Below are 24,757 nucleotides of genomic sequence, written 5' to 3' on the forward strand. Positions count from 1 at the left end.
TCCCAGTAATCGTATTCCCTAGTAATCTTTTATTCCCACTGGTAATCTTACAATCCGTGAACCAAACGCACCCTTAGCGTAATCTAAAATATCTGACAAGCCAGTGTGCAAATGTCGTAGACTCTTACTGCTAACTCGTTGCCTCACATTGTCACAAGTGTCCTCTCCACTGTAAATAATCCATGTAGATAGCCAGACTTGTGTGCAATGTTTTATCAAGGAAGGTAATCTAAAATATTCCCTAATTGTAGATTTTTACTGGCTTCTCAAAAGTGTGCCGGTTCCGCAACGAAGCATGGAAAAATATGAAATTATAGTCAACTACATAGGCTCGTCAAAGGCTAGTCATTTTCATGGACTTGCATAAAAAGCACCTAAACTTGTCATAGCCTCGAAGACAGAGCATACACAACCAAAGAATATCCAAATTCCCAAAATTCATATGTAACTCGAACTTCTTAATAAAGAGCAACTACCTGATTAACTGCACAAGCTCTTTTAGGAGCATTGTCAGAGTGCTCCAATCCAAGATAATGCTCCCAAGCACCATAAACATCTCGCCTCTGAGTTTAGCAGGAAAAAAAATTAAGGAACAATTATATAGCAAAACTACAAAAACTTCCAAATATCTGTAGGTTTAGTGCACCCACCTGAAAACGATTAGATATAATATCAGAATCTTGAAGATACTCTGGCCGGCCAAGTGAAAGGAAGGCAAATTTCCACTGAAGAAAATGGATTTCAAGTAAATTTAATTATATATATATATATATATATATATATATATATATATATATATATATAAACTCAAACAGAACTGAAAAGGAAAACGGCCACTTCAATATATATATATATTAACATTGTATGTGCAGCAGTTGAGGCTCCTAACATGAATCAAATCATAACTATTTCCCTGAACCCAAAAACGGGAAGAAAAGAGGAACAAGAGTGACCACAGTATAATTAGAGTAAATTAGTGAGCACCAGGTTAACTTAGGACAAACCTTAGCAAACTCCTCATCTGGAACTTGAAGCTTCTTCTGTATTCGGACTTTTATTTCAGCCAAAGTCTCACCTTCATGAGTCACCAAAAAAAAGGGGTCGCCAAAATTCAGAATTTGCTGTCAAAAACAGGATACAGATTAAAGTGGTCAGGATAATAATGATCAGGAAGCAAGGTAACAGAAAATAAGATAATGCAACACGCTTGTTACCATCTGGTTCTGAGCTGTCTCCTTAGTAAAGTGGTAAACATGAATTAGGCGGTCATTTGGACCAAGATTTTTCTCTTCCTCTGGAATCTGTACATCAAGGGAAAAATATCAAAACCCGCACTCCATATATTAGAGAAGACCATAAGCTATGAGATGATTCTTTAAATCAAAGCAGGATGGAGATGGCAGTAACGGCATTTCTTTCTCTAGATGTGTGTGTATATGACACGGCGGAATGGGGAAAGGGAAGCAACTGACCTCTTCTGCCCGCAGTGTCCAGTATTGGTCATTTATATTCTCAATCTTCTCACTAGGTGGGAAAATCTGCGGAAACATGATAGAAACATACAACGTCATGAAATAAATAGAAGGAAAAATAAGAAATGACCAAGAAACCCAAATTAGTAAACAAGGAAGGGTAAAAAACATGAGACAGAGCAATATGCAGCTAAAAAAACAAGACCAGGAAACCGTCTTTTCAACAAGAAAGGATAAATTTTAAACCAATAAGAAAACCAATGCCATTGGAGGATTGTGAAGCAACTATGGTGTTCGAGTCTTGACAGTACGTGCACTAGGTATCCATGTCAACTTAAATTGAACAAACATGTAAAAGTGCTTCTTTTGCTCATTTCACATTCTCATCAATCACTGAGATCAGTGGAAGTAACCATGAAAAATTAAGGTTCACAAACCTTGTAGATCTTGTGATAGAAGACTTCAAGCAACCTCAGTTCTGCATCAGGATGAGACAACTCCACCTGTTTCAAAAGGATGAGAAAAGGCGCAAAAAACATACATTCCTTCAACGTGATCATTTAACCAATAAAATGAAAGAAAACCTACTTTTGTCTTGAGGTCGTTAATCACATCATCAACAGTGCTCTGTTTCGGAAGCCTAATGGTATGGATAACAACCTGGCATCAGATGGAACAAAATTTTGTTGCATTAAAACAAAATTTTGACGTCATTTATTGAAACTCTTAAATATGATCATACTTACTTCATCCTTTGTAGTATGATGAAATGCTATCTTCAGTGTTTTCAAACCTTGTAATTCTGGCAGAGGAATGTCTAATACTTCATAGTATAAAATATCAGAAGTCTGTCAAAGAACAAATTCAACTGGTTGGTTAGCTTTTAGCCTTTTAATCCTTAAGGCTTTTCTCAAAGTGCATTACTAAGGCCATTTGATTACCTGATTGTGGTGGAACAGCATGTCAGACAAATGATCCACTCCACGATACTTAATAGGCTGAGGTTTAGGTTGCTGAGAGTAACAGTTGTGAGAAGTAAGCCTGATTTTCAATGGATCATCCAAATCAAGTTGCTGAGCTACTCTTTCAACAACATCATCATAAGTATAAAGCTTTGACCTAAACATTCAAACGTGAACAGAGTATAAAGCATTAATCTTCACATGCATATAAAAATAGCACAAATTACAGACCAATAAATTTTCCGTTTACCAGTCAGTTACTAAAGATATGCAAAAAAATAAAGGTAACTTCAACTGAATATTCGAACTTACATCTCCAGACAGAAATCATCTTCCTTGGGCTTTTCCAAAGACCGAAAGTGCACAACCTACCGTAAAAAAGGGGGAAATATAAATGCTAATATTACTTTAAGCTTGAGGAGAAAAAGAGTTTATTAGAGCAAACATGAATGAACACTTGTATCTTCCGAAACAATGTAATAATATCCATTGGCGATCAATACCTCAGGCAAGAATCCAAGAAGTTTACATGCTGAATTAATGACGTTAAGACAGAATCTAAAGACAGTATCACTCTAGTCAAAACAGCAGAGTGGAAGGAACTTTACTAGCTGGTCATCAGCCCCAAGGAGAGATTATTCTTGCTAAATAGACAGATTGGAGAAGATTCTAGTAAGAATCATGTTTCATCGAGGATTATGAATGTTTCCAAAAATTTCATCAAGCTTTTCTTACAATAAAAAGATCAATAAATAACATCTCTTTGTGACCAACAGATTAAGAAGACAAGGTTTCGATATGAATGTTTTCTCCTTTCATTTTTTAAACAATAGAAAAGGCTGTTTAAGTGCTTCCAAATTTTATTAGTAAACCGAATTATAAGTCATTCACGTTTGCTTTTGTGCAATATGCGATGGAGGAAGGTTGCAGAAGAGCTGTTCAGAATGTCAACGGAATGCTGATTGATGGGAAGAGAGTCACAGTGAGGGTTGCAAAGAACAAGAGGGGCAGGATAAGAGTAGCAGCAGTTAAAAGACACTCAGATGGAAGGATATAAGCCAGATAGAGCGGCTAATGGCAGTAAGCAGGCTGTTTTGGAGAAATCACCAAGTTTGAGAGATGGCAGAACGTACAAGGAGGTTGTGAGTGTGACTAACAGTAGGAGTATGGATCAACATCAAATGGTGAATAGGGGAGGCCAGAAGACGGCAAATGGAGTGAGAAATGTATGGGATATGCACATCCCATCAGAAGATTTTTGTTGGGCGAAAAATTCCTTAACAGGGGTTATTAAAGATCCCCTTCAGCCTGATATGGTGGTGAGAGCTTAGGCAAAGGAGGGTTTCCAGGTTAAGATAGTAAGGTGGGGTTATGTTAGGAATGCCAGTATAATTATGTTCCATACAAATGAAGAGTTTTTAAAGGCATGGTCAAGTCTTAGAGAGAAATTCCACTGTTGGTTCGATTGGGTAGATCCTTTGTTGAGTGAAGATGGAGTCCCTTTGGCCTATTGCTTGGTCGAGTTGGTTGGTTTACCGCTTCTTAGTTGGAACGTACCTTTTCTGGAAAAGCTTGGAGGTAAGTGGGGAAAGGTTGTTAGTATAATGGAGGAAACAAGGAATAGAGACGACCTCTCCTCGGCCAGAATGCTGTTAAGGGTTGCAAGCCCTTTTGATATACAAGAATCTGTTATGGTAGGATCTTATGGAAGATCGTTTAAAGTTAAAATTAATGTGGGATCCAGCTATAAACCTAGATCTGAAGCTTTAGGAGACATGAGGCAGATGTGTTCACATGGCAGCTGTAGTGACGATAAGTCAAAGGGGGAAGATGGTGGAAATACAGAAAAGGAAGAAGACAATTGTGAGAACTCAGCAGAAGGATTTTGGTCAAAGGTTGACACGTGGCTTCAGACTAGCCAAGATAGGGGGTTGTCAGTAAAAGGTGGGGAACATTATCTGGAAAAGAAGTCTGACTCCCTGCCCAATGCTAATGGGGTGTCAGACAAATTTGAATTTGAATTAAATCCTAGTGGGGATTATGCGGGCCTTGGGCTGCGAGAGGTTGCGGAACAGAGTCTTCCGGCCCATTCTGATTCTAATTGGGAGTCTTATTAAAGACGAAAAAACTTGTTCCGAATAAATCATGTTTATTTCTGCTGAATATGGCTGACTTAAATAGAGTTTACAATGTAACAACTTTACATAAAAAGATGCATAAAATTAGCAACAGAATAAAAATGATTCTATCTAATTAAAAATGATACTATCTAATAACTAATAGAATAAAAAACTGATTCTATCTAATTAAAAATGATCCTATCTTAACTAATAGAATAAAAACTGATTCTATCTAATTAAAACTGATCCTATCTAATATTTAATTTAGATATTCTCGACACCCCCCCTCAAGCTGGAGAATAGATATCGATCATTCTCAGCTTGGACAGAAATCCTTCGAACATCGTAGTAAACAGTCCCTTGGTGAGAACATCGGCGAGCTGCTCTGATGATGGAACAAACGGTATGCAGATATCGCAATTTTCCAGCCTCTCCTTGATGAAATGTCGATCTATTTCGACATGTTTGGTCCTGTCATGCTGTACAGGATTCTGAGCAATACTGATTGCCGATTTGTTGTCGCAATACAACTTCATCGGTTTATCTCCTTCAACCTTCAGCTCTTCCAAGATCCTCCTAATCCATAACAACTCACATACTCCTTGAGCCATGGCTCTGAACTCGGCCTCCGCACTGCTTCTAGAGACAACTGGTTGCTTCTTGCTCCTCCAAGTAACTAAGTTGCCCCAGACAAAGGAGCAATAACCGGTAGTAGATCTTCTGTCTGTAGAGCTTCCGCCCCAATCAACATCAGGGAAGATCTCCACTCTTCGACTTCCATTCTTCGAAAACATGATTCTTTTACCAGGACTCCCTTTCAAGAAATGAAGAATCCGGTAAACAACCTTGGAGTGTTTTTCTGAGGGACAATGCATAAACTGACTAACCAAGCTCACAACAAATGCAATATATGGTCTCGTATGAGCCAAATAAATCAGTTTCCCCACCAGCTTCTGATACCGATTCTTGTCCACAGGCTCAGCATCATCTTCTTTTTCGAGTTTTTGATTCGGATCAATAGGAGTCGCCACTGGTTTACATCCGAGTAATCCGATCTCTTTCAAGATAACGAGGACATATTTCTTTTGCGAGATAATTATACCTTTTGAGGATCTAGCCACCTCCATTCCAAGGAAATATTTGAGTTGTCCTAGATCCTTGACTTCAAACTGGTTGGATAAGAAGTTCTTCAACGACTCCAACTCTACTGTGTCATCTCCAATCATAACAATGTCATCTACATACACAATTAAAATAGCAATTTTACCATTATTGTGTTTGTAGAACATAGTATGATCAGACTGGGCCTGAGTGTAACCATGTTGTTTCACAGCTCTCGTGAATCTCTCGAACCAGGCTCTCGGAGATTGTTTCAATCCATAAATGGATTTCTTTAGCTTGCAGACCCTGCCATCCTTCTTCAATTCATCAAAGCCTGGAGGAACTTCCATAAACACCTCTTCCTCTAGCTCACCGTTTAGGAACGCATTCTTCACATCAAACTGTCTGAGAGTCCAATCCAGATTGGCGGCTAGTGAGAGTAGGACACGTACGGTGTTTAGTTTGGCCACAGGTGCGAAGGTCTCCTCGTAGTCAAGGCCGTATGTCTGAGTGAAGCCTCGTGCTACGAGTCTTGCCTTGTATCTCTCGACCGAGCCATCTGCATGGTATTTGATGGTGAACACCCACTTGCTGCCTACAGATCGTTTCCCCTCAGGTAAAGGAGTTAGATCCCACGTGTCATTCTTCTTCAGGGCCTTTAACTCCTCAAAAACTGCCTCTCTCCATCTCGGAACTTCTAGAGCTTCATGTACCGACTTAGGTAGTGCATCATCCATAATCCTGGTGGAAAAAGCTTTGAAATCTGGAGAGAGTTTATTATAAGATAAGAAATTGGATATTGGATGTTTTGTGGTACATGATCTAACACCTTTGCGCAAGGCTATGGGTTCAAAGAATTTTGTAGAAGACTCTAAATTTGGAGAAGAAATAGGAGAAAGAGAAGTCGTACCTTGGACCATAGTCGAGTCCGATGGTTGGCATACCTTGGGGGCCGGTGGAACATTACTTGGTCGAGTCATCCGTCTAGAATAAACACGAAGTTCAGTAGGTGGTTCCAAGTTGGTTTCTACCTGAGTCTCACGAGGTTGTGAATTTATAGGTTGTGAAATCCTAGGATTAGTTACGGAAATATGAATTGGTTCCACTGAGCTATTTACAACCGATTTTGGCAAGGATGTTTGTTCCCAAAAACTCATTTCAGAGTCATTCTCCCCCGGAAGAGAGTTTTTGTCAAAAAAATGTTGTTTTTCAAAAAACGTGACATCCATACTCACATAATACTTCCCAGATTTAGGATCAAAGCATTTATACCCTTTTTGTGTTGGTGAAAAACCTAGAAATATGCATTTATGTGCTCGGAGATCGAGTTTTCCTCTATTTTGGCCGTGTATATGAACAAAAGCAATGCAACAAAAAATTTTAGGTGTTAAATCAGTGAAAGATTTATTTTCAGGAAACATATTCTTTAGAGCTTGCAAAGGAGTAATATAATTAAGAACTCTTGTAGGCATTCGATTTATCAAATAAGACGCTGTTAAGAGTGCTTCATTCCAAAAACGATTAGGAACATTCATAGCAAACAGTAAAGCCCTAGTCACCTATAATAAATGCCTATTTTTTCTTTCAGCAACTCCATTTTGTTGGGGAGTATCAACGCAAGAACTGTGATGAATAATTCCTTTTTGTTTCAAAAAATCACCTAAGATTGCATTAAAATATTCTCGACCATTATCGGTTCTAAGAACTTGAATATTTGCTTGAAACTGAGTATTGATCAGTGAGTGAAAATTTTTGAAAACACTTGCTGCCTCGGATTTTTCTTTTAGTAAATAAATCCACGTGACTCTAGTGTGATCATCAATGAATGTGATGAACCATCTAGATCTTGAGGCTGTTTTTACTCGTGAAGGGCCCCAAATATCACTATGCACAAGAGAAAAAGGTTTTGATGGCATATACTTTAAAGATGGATAAACAGATCTATGATGTTTTGCCAATTCACAAGCTTCACACTGAAAAGAAAAACCGTCCTTTTTTTTGAAAAGATTTGGAAACAAATATTTCAAGTAATTAAAACTATGATGGCCTAACCTATAATGCCACAACATTATTTCATTCTCACAAGACAAGGTAGTAAAGCATCTCGGTTTCTAAACTTGTTTATCTGAAGGATTGTCCGTGACCAAGTGATAGAGTCCATCAACCTCCTTAGCATTGCCAATCATCTTCCCCGAACAAGGGTCCTGAAATTCAAATCCAACAAATGTTATTGTAGCAATGCATTTGCAATCATGAATAATACGATTAACAGAGATGAGATTACAAGAGAGCTTTGGGACATGTAAGACATTTAGTAATGTGAGAGATGGAGAAATAATGATAGAGCCTTTTCCAGCTATAGAGGTTAGGGAGCCATCAACAATTTTTACCTTCAGATTGCCAGATAAAGGAAAATAAGATGAGAATATGGAGGAATTACCGGTCATGTGATCTGTTGCCCCTGAATCTATGATCCAAGGGTTTGATTTAGAACCGGCTATGAAAGCTGTAGGATATGTACCTTTCTGGGCTAATGATGAAGAGGCAATATAAGATGATGGGTTAGGAGTGTTGGATATGAAATGAGAACTCATTAGTTGATACAATTGCTCTAGCTGTTCTTTGCTGAAGGCAGACAGTTCTGAGGCAGGTTTCGGCTCTTCAGAAGCATCTTCAGATGAGGCATGGAATCCCTTTGCATTACAAGAATTTCGATTGGCTGAAAAATTCTCGGCTGGCTTCCCGTGTAGCTTCCAACACTTGGCTTTAGTGTGTCCCGGCTTGTTGCAGTGCTTGCAGATTGGCCGATCTCTGTCGTTCCGACGTGGTGGCTGACCCGAGAACAAGGCAGAAGACTCGGTGGGATTTGGTGAGTGGCCTCCAAACATGACTGTCCGCCGGCTCTCCTCTCGTCTGACTTCGGAGAAGACTTCTCTTGTGCTTGGTAGTGGTTCACGACCAAGAATGCGCCCTCTGACTTCATCCAATTCCTTGTTAAGGCCGACAAGAAATTCGAAGACGCGTTCTTTTCCCACCATCTTCTGGAATAGAGCCATGTCCTTAGCACAACTCCATTTGTAGTCGCTGAACATGTCAACCTCTTGCCACAAGGTCTTGAGTTCAGTGTAGTATTGAGTGACAGTTTTTTCTCCTTGTTTTAGCCTCCATAACCGAGTTTTTAGTTCAAACCATTGTCCTGCGTTCCCGAGATCAGAATAGGTCTCGTTCACAGCATTCCAAATGTCATGAGCAGTAGGTAGGAAGAGATAAGTTCTCCCTACACTCGGATCCATGGAATTTATGAGCCAAGACATAATCATCGAGTTTTCTGCCTCCCATCTTTCAGATTCTTCATCTTCTTCGGCATGTTTCGTAGTGGTACCTGAGAGATAGCCGAATTTTCCACGGCTACGAATAAATAGTTTCACAGATTGTGACCACTGTAAGAAATTTTTTCCATTCAACTTTTGAAAAGTGATGGATATGTTTTGGAAGGATTCAGTGTTTAGGGTGATTGAAGGTGAGCGAGTAGAACTCATAGAGTCGATACCAGAGGTATCATCGTAGGGTTTGGCCATTTTGGCTCTGACACCATAAAGACGAAAAAACTTGTTCCGAATAAATCATGTTTATTTCTGCTGAATATGGCTGACTTAAATAGAGTTTACAATGTAACAACTTTACATAAAAAGATGCATAAAATTAGCAACAGAATAAAAATGATTCTATCTAATTAAAAATGATCTTATCTAATAACTAATAGAATAAAAAACTGATTCTATCTAATTAAAAATGATCCTATCTAATAACTAATAGAATAAAAACTGATTCTATCTAATTAAAACTGATCCTATCTAATATTTAATTTAGATATTCTCGACACTTATTCTCCTGTTACTAAAATTATCCCAGCTGGACCTGCTGTGAAGTTGAATTGGGCCAGGTCAGTAATTCAGAATAAGGTTCAGAATCTGTCCGAATTGAGTGCAGAAAAAAGAAATGTGCCATTAGAAGAAGAAATAGAGGGGGAACAGGAAGATGATGGTTTGTTTCTTGGTAAGCTAGTAGAAGAAACTCCGATGCAAGCGGAAAATGGTGAAGCGAGAATTTCTGAGCTTGTCGGCTCAAAAATAAGTCCAGCTGGTCCAACAATTAATATAGACAAGTTTGGCAAAATGATCCTCAAGCACAAAAATGTTAACAATGGAATTTCTAATGAAGTAGAGGGTAATGAGTCAGCTTCAGAGAAGGGTCTCCAGGCTGGAGTTAGACAAGTTGGGCAGCAGTTAATGTTGTTAGAGCCAAGTGTAAATATGGCAGAAAGCTTTTCAAGGGGGAGATTGCGGTACAGGAATAAAAGATCGTTGTCATCAAAAAGTGTTCCGTTAGAGAGAAGAAAAGCTAGTAGCTATAAGAGGATTTATTCGAGGTCGAGCAGCAGGAAATTTTGGCATGGAAGTGTTTTGAATGTTAGTCCTCTAAGCGAGGAGGAACGAACCAGTAATGAGGGGATTGTGTAGCCTTCAAAAGTTGTTCAACAGACTGTGGTAGAGGAGGTTACAAGAGAATTGTCTGAAAGTGATAGATTAAAATTCATTTCGGGCTCTGACTTTAGAAGAGCTAAAAGAAGCTTGCTAAGGGAAGCCTATGAACAGGTGGCAATCTCAACAGCTTCATCTTCAGATTTTTCTATTTTAGTGGAGGAAGCCTTAGCAACTTGGGCAATCAGCAAGTTATTGGGGGTGTCCTTTAAGCAAGGGAAGGTGGCTTTTTTGGATAAGATTATCAGTTTAGAGAAAGCTTTGAATAAGGTCAATCAAGGTGACCTCCATGGAGGTGTAGATTGTGGATTAATTAATGATGAAGATTAATTTTATCATTGCTTCATGGAACGTTAGAGGTTTGAGGAGAAAAGAAAAGCAGAGGGCTATTCAGAGGTTAATTGATAAAAACCACCCACATTTTCTTTGGCTGCAAGAAACGAAAATGGAGAATATTCCTAGATCACTGCTTAGAAGAAAGGGGTTTAGTTATTTTAAAGGTGTCCTTGAATCTCCATCGGTTGGCTCATCAGGGGGTTTACTGAGTTGTTGGGATGATAAAATTTTCGAATTGGAAAATCAGTCTATTCATAGAAGATTCATTGTCTTATCCGGAAAATTCCGTGTCAATAATTTCAGTTGCATTCTCATCAATGTTTATGGTCTCTCAGTAGAGGATGAGAAAGATAGTTTTTTTGAAGAGTTAAGCATGTTCATTAATGTTCAGAGGGCTCCTATTTGTGTAGGCTAGGACTTTAATGTTTATATGCATGAGGGAGAGAAGATCGGAAGAACTCAGAACAGGAATTCAATGAGGATATTCAATTTTTTTTTGCTGCAAACTGGCTTAATTGATTTACCATTAAATGGAGGAAGGTTTACTTGGTGCAATAATCAAGATACCCCTACTCATGTTAGATTGGACCGGTTTTTGGTTGATGGACAATTTCTGGCTACATTTCTTGATTTGGTGCAAACCTTACTGCCTAGATCTCTTTCAGACCATAACACTATACTGTTGGAGAATGGAGGTGTTAATTGGGGTAAAAAGCCTTTTAAACCTTTTAACTATCTCATGGAAGAAGAAGGGTTTGAGGACTTGGTCATATCTTCTATTCAAGAAAGGAAGAATCAGCAGGGGAAGGCTGGAATTTATAGTATTCTGAGAAATACAAAAACTGATATCAAGAATTGGACGGGCAGGAGGGACCAATTTCCAGGGGCTCGTATCTCAGCCTTAGAATCGAGGATCCACAGTCTAGAATCGGATTTTCAACAGGTGCAGGATGGTGTCGACAGTGGAATAGCAGTAGAGTTATTTTCAGCAAGAACAGAATTGTGGAGACTATATAAAATAGAGGAGCAAATCTGGTTCCAAAAGTCTAGATCAAAATGGATAGAAGATGGAGATAGAAATACTAGATTCTTCCATAATTGTGCTTCGATTAGGATGAGGAATGCTTTGAATGCGTTGAATATCCAGGGTAATGTTATTCAAGAACCTTCTGTCATTAAATTTTCCTAGTATTTCAGTTGAACAAAATCTATGTTTAGAGAAGGAATTTACAGAGGAGGAAGTTTGGGAGACTTTATAATCTTGTGATAGTAATAAAGCGCCTGGACCGGATGGTTTAAATATGGGCTTCTTCAAAAGGTTTTGGCCTGTCCTCAAGGTTGATATTATGAAATTTTTTCATGATTTTTATTTGGGGAAAGACTGGGAACATGGGGTTAATCACACTTTTATCACTCTCATTCCAAAGGTCGCTAACATTGGCAGTCTAGATGACTTTAGGCCAATTAGCCTAGTTGGTGGGTTGTATAAGATCATTTCTAAGTGTTTGTCGAGGAGATTGAGGGGTTGCATTTCAGACATCATTAGTCCAACACAGATCGCCTTCATACCAGGTAGACATATTCTGGATTGTTCTTTAATTGCTAATGAAGACGTGGATTATTGGAGAAAACATGGTCTCAAGGGCTGTGTATTCAAGGTTGATTTCAAGAAAGCCTACGATTCTGTTGAGTGGTCTATTTTATTTAAAATAATGGAGAAAATGGGCTTCGATTCTAGATGGAGGGGCTGGATTAAGCAGTGTGTAACCACAACTTCTGTTTCGGTTCTTGTAAATTGAGTACCTTCTGAGGAATTCTTAATGACTAAAGGCCTTCGACAGGGTTGCTCTCTGTCTCCTTTGTTGTTTAACTTAGTAGGGGAGCTACTTAATCTATTGATACGAAGGTCTGTGTCTCAAGGTTTATTTTTTGGAATGGTGATTGGCATAGAACAAGGGTCTGCATATGTGTCTCATTTACAGTTTGCGGATGATTTGATTATATTTTCTGGTGCTTCAAAAATGCAAATTCAGAATGTCAAAAGGGTGCTTAGAGTATTTCAAGTGGTTTCTGGTCTACAACTGAATTTGAAGAAGATCAAATTGTTTGGGGTTAATGTTAATGAGGGGGAACTGCTGGAATGGGCTACTTCTATTGGATGTTCAATTGGAAGATTTCCTTCTGAATATCTAGGGCTTCCCCTTGGGGCTACTAGAAATTCTGCAACTATTTGGGAACCAGTCATTAATAATTTTTTTAACAAGCTAACCGGGTGGAGGGCTACATCTCTTTCTTTAGCAGGGAGGCTAGTGTTAATCAAGGCGGTTCTTTGTTCGCTTCCTACATATTATCTTTCCATATTTAAAATTCCAGCTTCGGTTCTAAAAACCCTCAACTCTATCATGTCAAATTTCCTATGGGGAGGGGGATTAGAAAAATCCACTGGGTTAGCTGGTCCAATGTTAGCAAGCCGAAGAGTGAAGGGGGCTTAGGAGTTCTTAATCTCAACTTGATGAATAGAGCGCTTTTAGGGAAATGGACTTGGAGGTTTGCCAATGATAGGGACGCAGTTTGGAGGGAAGTTGTTTGTTCCAAATATAGACTCGATTCTTCAGTTTTAACTCTTGACAGTAAGGTACCTACTAAAGTATCCTGGATTTGGAGATCATTGCTTAATAATTATTTTAAAGAAGACTTCTTTGGCACTAAATTTAGAAGCATGTGTAGTTTTCATGTTGGTGATGGTAAAAATATTCGGTTTTGGCAAGATACTTGGGCTGTGGATCATCCACTTGTTGTCATTTTCCCAAGACTATTTCCTTAAATCAGTTTGGGAAATTATCTGAATTCGGTGAGTATATCTCTTCCGTTTGGACTTGGGATGTTAAATTTAGAAGAACTCTTCATGACTGGGAACTTGAACAATGGTCTAACTTGATGGCTATCATTTCGAATTTTTCGCTCTCTTCGGATTTTCCTGATCGTGTGCTTTGGAAAGGGACTGGAGATGGGGATTTTACTGTTAGATCAGCTGTTAATCTATGTTCATCGGAGACTTTGGGATTGGATGAGGTACTTTTCTGGAAGAAGTTTATTTGGAGAGGCCTACTGCCTCCAAGAGTAGAGTGTTTTCTTTGGCAGATCGCTCATGGGAAGCTGGCTGTTAGGACTGAACTTGTCAAAAAAGGTGTTCAGGGAATTGAAGATGTATTATGTCCCCTATGCAAGATGTCGGATGAGTCTCCCTCTCATTTGTTTTTCTCTTGTTCGGTGGTGTGGTCCCTTTGGAATAAGTTTTTAAGTTATTGGAGGATTTGTTCTGTTTTACCAGCGGATGCTAAAAGTTTCTTTCTAGCTTGGGACGGATTAAAGTCAAACTCTTTGATGTGGCCTTTTATTCCAGGGGTCGTTCTTTGGACCACTTGGAAAATGAGAAATTTCGTGGTGTTTGAAGGGGGAAAGTTTGATAAGGCATAATTCTTCTTTTTAGCTAGATTTAGGCTTGCTTCTTGGTTCTTAGCAAAGTATAAAGAAGTTCCTATCCCTAAGGACTCACTCCTTTCCGATCCTTCTCTTGGGGACTTAGTTTCTATACATTCGAGTAAGATTACTTCCTCTTTGCCTTGGTCTCCTCCTCCGTTAGGTTTTGTTAAATTAAATGTCGATGCTGCCACTACATGGGATTGGAAGAAAAGCGGACTAGGAGGTGTTTTAAAAGATTCATCAGGTTCTACTATAGCCTATTTCAAGGAAACTGCTGGTTCGGGACCTCCTACGTTGATGGAGTTAAAGGCTATTCTTATGGGGTTGTCTTTCTTTGCATCCCATCGAGAGAGGATCAAGGACCGTCTGATTATAGAGAGTGATAGTAAGGTCGCTGTGGATTGGATAAAGGGGGTTGAATTATGTCCTGTTGTATATGCCTTCTTGATTAAAGATATTGTTCATAGGCTTAAAGCCTTTGAAGGTGTTGTTAGATGGGTTAATAGGACAGCCAATTTAGAGGCTGATGCCTTAGCAAAAGAAGGCATAGGCTGAGTTAGTTAAGTTGTTGATGGTTGTTTAGAGTTGTTTCTTCTTTTTCTGTGTTTTGTTAGGGGGTTACTATTGTTGTTTTCGTTGTTTCTGTGTTTTTAGTTTGGATGTTTTATGGGTGTTTTCAGCTTATTTGGTTCTGTTGGGGTGTTTTCTTGGTTGTATTTTGTGTGTATCTTATGTAATTTTCTGTTTCAATAAAATCCTAAGGCACTCTTTTCCTTCTTCCACTGATTAAGGAGCTTCCCTACAAGCTCCATTAATCAAGAAGGGGGGTTTTAATGAGGCCTGAAATTCTTATCAAAAAAAAGAAAATCAGAAGAATGACAAAGTGATTGACTGTAGCAGTATATCCTTGTAAATAGGCTAACATGCAAAAACATGAATAGATGAAAAAGTGAGCTAAAATAGTTTCAAGACAATAAAAGCAAAAGCTATCTTCAGTAGATGGAAAATAAGAATATTCATGCATACGATTGAAAAAAAAAAGACCAACGTGTATTTGGCAAGGATTATCATGATCTTTTAAATTTCAGTTGGAATGAAGGTTAATAAAGAGGCTAATAAAGGGACTAAAATGAAAAAGAGGTACACTCATTAATCAACCCGATAAGTGAAACTTTTATTGGCAGCTTTCCTGTATTTAGTTTTTTTATGCAATCCCCTGCATCTTTATGCGCAAAATAAGCATGATGAAATTATTATGTTCTTATACATGATTTTTATATTTTCTTTAATAGAAAATGAAGATCCATATGTGTTTTTACTATCTTCATTTACCAAATGTTTTTTTTTTCAAAGAGTAGGAAAAATGAGATGTTTTCAAATTGGGGAAATGAACATAGATGGCTGATTCAGCAGTAAAATGTATTGATGCTTTTAAATTTCATAGTCTCATCAATCAAATGTAAGGGAACATTAAGACAATGCAACTTATGCCAACAATGTTAAAAAGTTAATTCATTTTTTAGCTTTAATTCATCTACAATGATTATCATACTTTGGCATGTTTTTCCTCAAATGTTAGATCAGAAACCGGTCAAGGAATTCATTAAATGTGCCTAAGGAAATATATCACTAAACTCCACGCTTAGCAAACTAATCATTGGAGGAGAAAAAAGAAGGGCTCGATATATTGCACTCTTGCCCCAGAATCTCATGAATGAATCAAACTGCTAGCCATATTTTATGACTCCAAACAATTCCAAAAGCAATCCAGGCATCAGATAGGACCGAAAGAAGCATCTATCCACCACAAATCATTCATTGCAAGCAAATGTTGGGAAGGGGAATTTATAAAAAGCAGCAACATGACAGACAGGTCAACCTTCACACTTCTCATCCAGTGAAAATGGTTGGTATAAAGGATGAAGAGAATGTACCTGGCGGTTATGAACATATTCCAGAAATGAAGGAACATCTGGATAGCGGTACTGAGTAGTGCTTTCAACAGGGAGGGACTTTTGAAAACAAATTATGTCACCATCCTCAAGCTGACATGAAAATGATAGATGAATATAATACATTAAAATTACCATAACAAATTACTCCAAATGAAATGCAATAAATGCAATACCTGGCTAGCTCGGAATGTGATTTTCTTATCAATTGGTTCACACATAACACTCGGCTCAAACTTAATTTCCTGGAAATTAAAGCAGAACTAAAGTATTATTCCTCGTAAAAAAATCAAAAGTCGAGCAAAAGATTAGGACAAATTAATCAGATGAAAAATCATACCATGTCACAGCCAAACCCAAAACACTACAGTTATACAGGGTACCACTAAACAAGTTAACCATCAACGATTCAGGTGAAAACAGTTTAGAAAAGGCCCAATTAATTCCAGCTAAATCCAGTAAAGGGGGATTATCGAGAGATTGATTATCGAGAGTGATAGTAAGGTGGCAATTGGTTGGGTCAAGGATGTTGGTTCTTGTCCTGTCGTTTATGTTCAAGTTGTTAAGGAAATTATTCAAAAGCTTAGTGTTTATGAAGGTCTTATTAGATGGATTAGTAGAACAGCCAATATAGAGGCGGATGTTCTAGCTAAGGCTGGTATTGGTTGAGTATTATGTTCTGTTAAGGGCTGGTTCTTTTTGGCTTTTTATCTCTGGAGGGAGATTAGACTTTGTATTACTTTGTAATGTTTTAAGATTAATGAACTCCTAGGGCACTCTTTTCCTCCTTCCGCTGATTAAGGAACTACTTTCAAGTTCCGTTAATCATGAAGGGGGTTTTTAGTGAGGCCTACTATTCCTATCAAAAAAAAAAGTAAAGGGGGAAAATGTCACATCTAGACCTAAACATTAGCTTCAACTACCAAAATAACTAGTAAAAATATCTTAAACAGAAAAAGGGAAAAAAGAGTTAAATCCTCTGATCAGAAGACTCTCCTCAAATGCAAGCATAAGAAAGAAAAATGACTGGAAGGAGTATACTGAGAACTGAAATTGCACTACTGTCAAATGATACGGCTAGAATCTAACCTCATAAAGATCGTTCTCTTCATCAGGAGCATACCCTGCCATTTTGTTCAATTTGGACAAAATTTCTATTGGCTTGCCTGCACTTATCACGAACATCCTTCCAACATAGCTAATAGAACAGAAAGATAACTCATATAAGATTTTACGTAATTATCCAAAAGACAAGGGAAAATAGACAACATGAGACACCCTAACGTAGTTCTTCTTTCTCAGGATCATAGTGCTTGAAGAAAAGCAAAATACCTTCTTTTGTTTTATATGGTGGAGTGATCGGTCGTAAATCCTGAACAATTATGTCCAACATCATGATGCAAATAAGAGAATACCCAAACATTTATCAAAGGAAAAGGGGCAAAACTGAAACAAAAGGTCATATGGTTTTGGCAAGATTCATGACCAGAACTTGTCTACAGAATCTAGTAAAATACAGCAAGTTACAAACCTCACAAACATGTACTGTCAGGGGCAGATAAGTGACTCTACTGAGTAAAATTGTGAAGCTTAAGTCCTCAAGGTCTACCCCTAACTTCTATTCCTTCCTACTGTAACAACAGAACTTTTTGCACTAGAAAGCTTTTAGAACCAAATCAGGTCAATCTATTTGGATCTCTTAAATTTAGTTTTGGGGGTGAGAACGAAGATCTGAATGAAAACATCATTGGACAGAGAGTTCAGGCATCAAAGAAGAAACATGCTGCTTAGAAAGGCTAAACCAGATTACCAGTCCAAGCTCAACTTCCAGGAACAACTTTAGTTCTGCATTATGAACCTTATTTGATACCTCCCTCAAGGTTCCAACCTACAGTGGGGAAAAGACAGTTAGGCATAGGGTTAGATCCTTGTCAAACTGAAAAAAAGATCACATTTTCCTTGATTATTCTGCATTTTTCAAAGACAGCCAGTTAAATACAAAACTTTGACGCTTGGCCCACAACCAGAATCGCTGAAATTGCACTGGGATTCCAAACTCTCTAGCAACCTCCTCCTGCAAATTGTAACATTGTAAATCAGGAACAAAATCATAACATGGACAGCCAAATAGAACCGCAATGTGTCATAAAAAAAGAACAAGAAGATAACTTAAAATTCAACTTGAAATGGTTAATGAAACATCATTAAAATGGTAGTAATGAAGAGGAAAACAGAAAAAGAAGAGTACCAATTTGGTGAAGAAACCCAATCATTTTAAAAAGGGAAAAAATATAACCATAAGCATCAATTAAAACAATGGAAAACAAAATCTTTTTGTCTCTTTTATCATACCTTAAACACATTGAAAGTCGTGTGCTTCTGAATATGGAAACTCCTGACTTTATCATGATCCACAAGATCAAAATAAATAGCCTTGCCAATCTGCTCTGCAAGGTCATCATCTCGTGCAACCTAGAACAAACATAGCTATAAGAAGTACACTCAACAATGCTCAAACCATTATCTAAATTAATGACTCAAACAACCACCTTTATAATAGTGTAAAGGTGTGCCTCTGCCTTCTCTTTCTTTTTATGTTCTTTTTCTTCCTGCTCTTTCTTCAATCTCTCCTGGAGAAGGTATAAAACATTCCATATTAGATTGTCATGAAGAAATCTCAAATGGTTAACTTTAGATACAAGTATAATTCTTAAGACAAAATAGAATAAAGCTCGCATGATATCAGCTTGGTAAGAAGCTCATTTGCGATTGCAATTGCTCTTGATAAAGCAACCCAAGAAGCAAATTGATTTCTTCAAGCCAAGCTTGAGAAGAGCCATTCTATTCAATATGTTGATTTACTCTTAGTTGATAAACTAATTGAAATAGTATTACTTGATATCCTTTAGGATCACTAGAACAATAAAACTAATGCTCAACCCAAGTTGGGAGCCTGTTAATTTTACAATCCAAGCTCCCCACCTGCCACAACCTTTAGGCTCAGCTCATTTGCAGCAGAAAATAGATTAACAGTGGCATCTCACCCTAAGATGTTCTGCAATATCCTTCTCATCCACATTACATATTATTTTGTCCTTGTCACTTTCTCGAATATACACCAGCATATACGCATTTGAATATTTGGTAAATTTAAAAGGAGTATTATTGAATCCAGGATTCGTCTGTGGTAGCTGTCACATCATAAGGAAATTCCATTAAAACAAAAACCTCAAAGATACATATATAATTTAAAGCTGAAAAGCTGAATAAAAAAAAAACTCTTTTTAAAAAAAACTGTTCAACAATACCTCTTCCCCCACCATACTGTTCCTCTAATGCCCTTTTGGCATCTTCTTTGGTTACTCTTTCATCATCAAATTTATACCTGAAAATCACACAATTTGAATGCAGTAAAAATATAAAAAGTAATATTTTCACCACTCTGGACAGCAAACCAGACAAAAATAAGCTGTAACATTGTGCCTTCAATACAATCAGCACAGGCTAATTGAATAATCATGCAGCAGCCTAAGAATTTAACAGTTCAATCTTTTTTCCAACAACTAATTAAAAATCAATCTCATTTTTTTCTTTTGCTTGGAAGAACATTATGCATCAATTTGACTGAAGCACTTGGTAAAACTTTCATGTAATTAGCACTAGAATGCTCGACTGCTAGCACCAAATCTGTCAAATGTTGGTCCACCAAGAAATCCTTAAAAACATCATCAAAAATTGGCTATGCATATGCTCTGCCAATCAAGGCCACATGTACATATTTAGCCCTTTAAAAAAGTTCAAAATGTGAAATTTCTGCTAAAATCATCTTAAGAATCTCAATGAACAAGCATACAAACACGCCCTAAGATGATTCAGAAGATGATCCATACCACTGATCAGAAAGAGTCGGCCTGATATATGCATAATAATGACCACCATGCACACCACCACTATGAACGAGGACACTGTAAACAAACTCAGATGTGAGCAACAAACATTATTATAAGAATAAAAAACCATAAAGTAATATTTCAGGCCCGTAAAACTGTGCATCTGCACCTTGTCTACCAAACGATTATCAGAACATTGAAAGGAAAGAACGGATGAAACGGGATAAATGCTTATTGTTATAGGAACCTGTGAAGCATGTAAAGATTCCGAACACTCCTATCAGCTTCTGATGATAAGTATTTTCCATCATCTCGGTCAAGGTCAAGTTGCAAAGGGAACTCATAACGGTCATTAATCTACAAATGTAGTGGAAAGCTTTAGTTCAAAACGGTATGCCCTCAGAATGGTACTGATTATCTTGATTCATAATTTTCTAAGAAAAAAGAAGTAAATTATTCATTTGCAATTGTTTCCTATACCGTCAGGTAGGTACGAATAGTAAGACCAGCAGAAAAAACCCAAATAGCATGATACTGGTAACATTTAGTTTTATAATAAAACCACAATGATACCGACTACACCGGTTTGGACAACCAAACCCTCACCAAAAATAGTTCATTTAAAAGTAAAAACTATAACAGAACAGGCCAACCAATTCTAGAACTCAAGATATCGATGATTATCATTTGCAACATTCATTTAGGTATAGTAAGAGTTAAGCAAGAATAAAGAACTAGTGGGTTCTATACTCTGTGAAAAGGAAATGATTTAAATGTATTTGAAATGCATTATGCACGAATAATGGAGGCTCTTGGACTGCAGATAACCCATTAATTAAATAGAACCATATAAAGCTAAGACGTTATAACTACTAACCTTGACCATGGTGTCTCGCATAAAATCATATTCAAATCGTTTAAGCTGAAGTTGAAGGACTGGAGGGAAATCAATGAACAGCACGCCCTTCTTAGCATCCTGAAATAACATCATCCAAAATAAAAATTCAGTTGTTTAAATGGGAAAAGATGTAACATGAAATAGGGTATGATGCCGAACACAATACAAAATAAATAAATAAAATAAAGCTTGGGTTGATAGGAACTGCTAAAGCCATTCAGATACTGCAAAACACAACATTTAGCTACAATGACAGCCTCTTATGCAGCTCTTGTACTAATGAAAACTAATCTAGCTGAAAGCGAAGTTATCAGTAATCAAGTTATTTCTAGTGTATGCTCAAGCCATTCTATTGGTATTCTCTTAGAAGCTTATAACAGAAGATTACCTGCAATCCATATTGCTCAGCATGATATTTATTATCACCTTCAAGACGTTCAACTTCTACATACTTGTCAAAAGAAGCATATACATCTCGACAGCCTTTAACATCAAGCTGAAGGTCTGGTATAGGCAAAAATAAATTAGCATCTCATGATGAACAAGACTCAGCAGACTCCAACCAGTCATTTCAGAAGAAGAAGAAAAAAATACCATAAAATGACTCCTTCCTTGTAGATTCATAATCCACATTAATGCACTCAATGTAGTTCATATGGTGGCCTTCAAACAATTTCTGTATGGTGCCCTCCACAACAGTTCCCTGGTGGCATAAGAGAGGTGATCAAAACTTTGAATTCGGTTTCACATTAGAACAAATTCAGAAATCAGAATGAAAAATTATTGAAGCTTTTCAATTTCACCTTCATTTTATCTTCAAGTTTTTCACATAGAACTCTATTAAGTTCTTGAACATCATGCTGCATGAAAGAATCATATGTGTCCCATCCAAAAGATTTGGTCAGCTCTTTTGTTGCAACACTGTTGTCACTGTACTGGAGTTTGTAAAACAAACTCTGCAGAGCAAGAGGAATGCTTCCAGATGGCATATCATTTTCAGTTGTAGGCATGTGATAAACTGCCTGAAATGTAACATCTAACACATTAGCAATACTGAATAAAACATATCAGTTAAAAAAATATACAGCATCAGCAATTACCTTTCTGAAGTAAGGAATGTGATAAAGAGTTTGGAGCAGAGAATTCATGTAACATGTTGCTCCTTGATTCTTAAGACCTACATAACCAGTTTCTTTCTTTGAGTCATATGCCCAGTAATCCACAATTTTGCGGACAACAACCTCTGCTTCAACAATCAAAGTATCATTCACAAGATACCCTCTGGAAGGATCATATAACTCGCCAAGGGGCATAAAGGATGTAAAACCCCAATCACTTTCTCTTGCATTAAATTGATGCTGTGTGTCTGCAAGGTTAAAGTCAGACATGTGCAAAATTAATAACCTTAACATTGTTCTATACAATGTTACGATAAAATCCACTTCAAGTTCCCGACAAAATAATTGTGAAAACTGAAAAGTGAGACAATAACATATCACCCGAAACCAAACCTAGTAAGCAACATATAGAAGCACTGTGTTCCCAAGGACAGAAAAGGAATTTTCAAAAGATTAAGGTCGGAATACAACATTCTAAGAATATCCTCTAAACTTTAAAAAAAAATCAGCCAAAAATAGTCATGTCTCCTAATAATCAAAACAGAATGATATCAAGAAATCCCGATTGAAAAATATAGCATCATAAGCGTGTCAAATTGTCATGTTTCTTTCTCATGTGATAAGTAATCAGATATGACCTACCCATAGTTGCATCAAATATTAATCTTTTCATCAGAGGGTAACAAAAGCATACTCTTTGACAAAATAGAACAAAATCACCTATAAGTAAATTAGTTGACCCTCATTCCCATATGTAATGGGGTAAGGGGAGGTAGGATAGTAGGTTGTCCCCAACGCTAGGTTAAGAGCAGCTTCCGTAGGAGACCTCCGAATTATGAAATGCTCTCCATGGGACTCGATCCCACGACCTCAAGGTTAAGAGCCTTGTGCTCTACCAACTGAGCTGGATGGTCATGCAACTTCCCCCTTACCCTATTACATATGGGAATGAGGGTCAGCTAATTTACTTATAGGAAAAAAAAATCTGTTGCTCATGCAACTTCATATACAAGATCAAATCATCATTTTTCTGCAACCATGTTATCAATTATCTAAATCCAGAAACAAACTTTCAGTATGATTTAACACCCAAAAAGATTACTTAAACAGTAAGTGCATGAACGGCAAAGTAAAAGGGCAGAAAAATATAGCATCATAAGGGTGTCAAATTGTCATGTTTCTTTCTCATGTGATAAGTAATCAGATATGACCTACCCATAGTTGCATCAAATATTAATCTTTTCATCAGAGGGTAACAAAAGCATACTCTTTGACAAAATAGAACAAAATCACCTATACGTAATTTTCTTAAATAGGAAAAAAAATCTGTTGCTCATGCAACTTCATATACAAGATCAAATCATCATTTTTCTGCAACCATGTTACCAATTATCTAAATCCAGAAACAAACTTTCAGTATGCTTTAACACCCAAAAAGATTACTTAAACAGTAAGTGCATGAACGGCAAAGTAAAAGGGCAGTACCTTTTCTGACAGAAAATTTATTATGAATCTGATTAATTACTGCCAAACTGTACTGTGCATATCTACTCCACCCATAGGGTAAACTTGCCGAGTCAGCAACATCCAAATACATAGATAAATGATCCGCATTGTTACCCTTTGGAAATATCAGTATTCGCCTAAGATATTCAAAATCAGGAGTATCAATCCTACTACAATCACCGAAACAAAAAAGTAAAGGGGAAAAAGAGGGGCCAAGTGCTATCAACAAGGGAATAAACGATGTACCATTTATAACCACCAACGACAAAAGCATCGGAATAATGCTTCTTAGTGTTTAACCTAGAGAAGTTATCAATCTTCCAAGTGAATCTTGATGAAGGAGGATCCTCCACTGGTTGATTTTCTAAAGTGTTTGCAGACTCGATTTGGGATACAACTAACAAATTGAGACATAAAACCACAACCAAATCAAACCCTTTTTCCAGTGATGCCCACAAGAAACAAAGTGGAATATTTTGTAAACTTATTTATTTTCCAAGAAAAAGTACCTTCCATGGGCTGGTTATTGTCGGTCAAATCCGAGTGTGGCACAAGCATTTCCTCGTCATCCTGTTGCTGAAAAAAAAAAGAAGTAATAAAAAAACTCTCCCAGAAATAACTAAATCATAAGCAGACAAATTTATGAAGAAAGCAAAATTGAAGATACAGGAAAAAAACCCTAAACAAACTCCAAAGGCATCAATTAATCAAAACGAAAACAACTCAAATAAATAAGAGATAGTACATCGATTGCGGCAGGGGTCATAACAGTCATGACTGTGAAATTGAGATGAAAATTGGAAAGTTATTAAGATTAGCGAATATTTATTTTCCCCCTTTTGGGGGTTTAGGGTGAGACCCGATTTATATTACTGCGAGGAAAAGCTATCAGAAGATGGTCGAGACGAAGAAAGAAAGGTCTGTCAATGGGCACTTTCGGAACTTTAATAATTTTCTGTACTTATCAATGTTGATGATATCAGGATATTTAAACTATCTGTTCTTGGATGAACTGTGTTATACTATCCGAGGAACAAGAACCTGCTACATCCACAGTGTGTCCACAAATAAAAGGACACTAACAAAACAAACCAAGCAACCTCAAAACATCCTCTAAGAAATGTCCCACTCCACACAGAGCCTCCTATTTACTGAGTCTAATCTATTAGCCTCCTATTTACCGAGTCTAATCTGTTGGTGGACCTTCTCCTAAGCTTAATTTTCACTAATTCACGAATAATATCCAAAATCTCCCCTCTATCCCTTTTTACACCCCCGATAATCTAAAGTTCTTTTCCTCCCAAACATAGTATATTTGAGTCCCCAAGCTAACTTAAGGATAAAAGTGACCAGAGATTTACCCTTAAGATAGTAAACT

General features: G+C 37.3%; 1 pseudogene; it reads right to left on the bottom strand.

Annotated features, from left to right (window-relative positions):
• Positions 1-7: 7 nt before the first annotated feature.
• Positions 8-24,347, bottom strand: LOC120131958 (annotated as a pseudogene).
• Positions 24,348-24,757: the final 410 nt, after the last annotated feature.

This window comes from Hibiscus syriacus, unplaced genomic scaffold, assembly GCF_006381635.1.
Source record: "Hibiscus syriacus cultivar Baekdansim isolate YM2019G1 unplaced genomic scaffold, ASM638163v2 tig00110557_pilon, whole genome shotgun sequence".
Taxonomy (NCBI): Eukaryota; Viridiplantae; Streptophyta; class Magnoliopsida; order Malvales; family Malvaceae; genus Hibiscus; species Hibiscus syriacus.